Below are 1,795 nucleotides of genomic sequence, written 5' to 3'. Positions count from 1 at the left end.
CCCTAGTAGAGAACTGTAGTGCCTGTTTGATACATTATTTTACAAATTACTGATAAATAAGGAAATAGTAACATGATACTAGGGTTATGGAGAATATCATCAAATATGGCCTAAGTTGAATGTTTTATTAAAGAAAAGGAGATTTAGCTAGAGAATGAGACTATTTTCAAATATTAAATAACCTATCATATTAAGGAAGTAGAAAAAAATTGAGAATAATTTCCAGACTGTTTACACAAGGTCAGTCTTAGGAATAATATGAAATTACATTTAGATGTAATGTATGAAAATAAGAACATTTAGGGTTTTTTTCGTTGTTTGTTTGTCTGTTTTTGTGGAGCCAGAGATTGAACTCAGGCCCTAAAATGATTTTCATCTAAAATCTTGAGGATCTGGATCCTGCATGATAGATTTGTATTTGGAATGACAGGTTGAGCTATCTTATACAAAGCTCTGTGTGCCTATTAGAAGTTGGTAGACCAGTTGGATTATTTTGATTCCAGTGATGAGTGTGCTCCTCTGTTACATATATATTTGAAATTAATTGAAAGAGAAGAAATTATTTTTGTCTTTTTTCCATGTACTTTCCAAGTCAAAGGAGATTATTCATAGTTCCTTTTAGTGTCTGCTCCTCTATGTATGAAGAATGACTTAGAAGTTTTCCTGTTACTTAAAACAAACAGATTGCTTACATGTTGAATGGCTGGCCAATACTTAGCTGTTCCCTCAGGTGCTGTGTTACCAACACCCCAGCAGACTCAAGAAAAAGGTCAAATTCAGGTCATGAATCTGTGGGTTGACTTGAACCTGTGTTCTAGCGACTTTCAGATCACTCTATTGGATGATAATATATTTTCTAAAATATATATTTATTAAGTAACACAAACAACTGAGTTAGCAAGCCTGCAGGGTATCCTCTCTTGGGTTGGGATGCTCATCAAGTGATCATATCTTTGTATGTGGAGAGCCTCTTGGCGAAGACTCCAGATAAGTGGGCCCCCCTGTCATTTTTTTTTTTAAGAAGAGAGATGTACTAGGATTATGAAACGCCAAATTTAGCTAACATTTTTTTCTTCCTATTTTTTATTGAAATCTTATGAACACTGTGAGCTTCCTCCTATTTCTAGATGAAGCGAAAGAAAGCTAAGAATCTGTTCCTACTCAACCATGTGTGCACCTTAGTGATGTGTCCCTAACCAGCCTCCTGTTCTCTACTGCATTGTTGAATATAAAACCCAGATTCCTTGATCTGGGTTGCTATAGCTCAAATACTGACATCTGTGTTCTCTTAAAGGTAGAGAGTAGAGGAATTCTCCAGCCAGAGCCAGGCAGGTGGACGGGCCTTGTCCTTCAGGGTGCTCAGACTTAGTCAAGTCATCATCTTCTTTAGTGCACTGAGAAGGCTCTGCTGGAGCATTGGAGATACTTTCCTTGACCTGGAAACTCAACTTTTCTAAGAGAAAGTTTTGAATTCTTAAATATCATACCTCTAATGTTCTAGTTGGGATACAAAAGAAAAATAGATGTTCAATATTTTGGGCTTAGAAAGCAACAACCTTAGTCTTCTATTTGAATCAGCTGGTTTATTCTTAAAAGTGGAAACTGGAAGCTTTTATGTTATTAAAACAATGGGCTCATGATGTTGCAAGTTGCATTAAAGGATTATGCATCGGGCTGCACAAAGACATCACTGGGAAATACAGCAGAAAATCAGAACACAAACCATATGTTTGAGGAAAGTAGTGTTTGTAGCAGTGGTCATAAAGAGAACTGACTGAACATCCTGTGTGCAAGG

Source organism: Octodon degus, unplaced genomic scaffold (assembly GCF_000260255.1).
Source record: "Octodon degus isolate 3935 unplaced genomic scaffold, OctDeg1.0 scaffold00023, whole genome shotgun sequence".
NCBI lineage: Eukaryota > Metazoa > Chordata > Mammalia > Rodentia > Octodontidae > Octodon > Octodon degus.
This window is presented reverse-complemented; position numbering follows the sequence as displayed.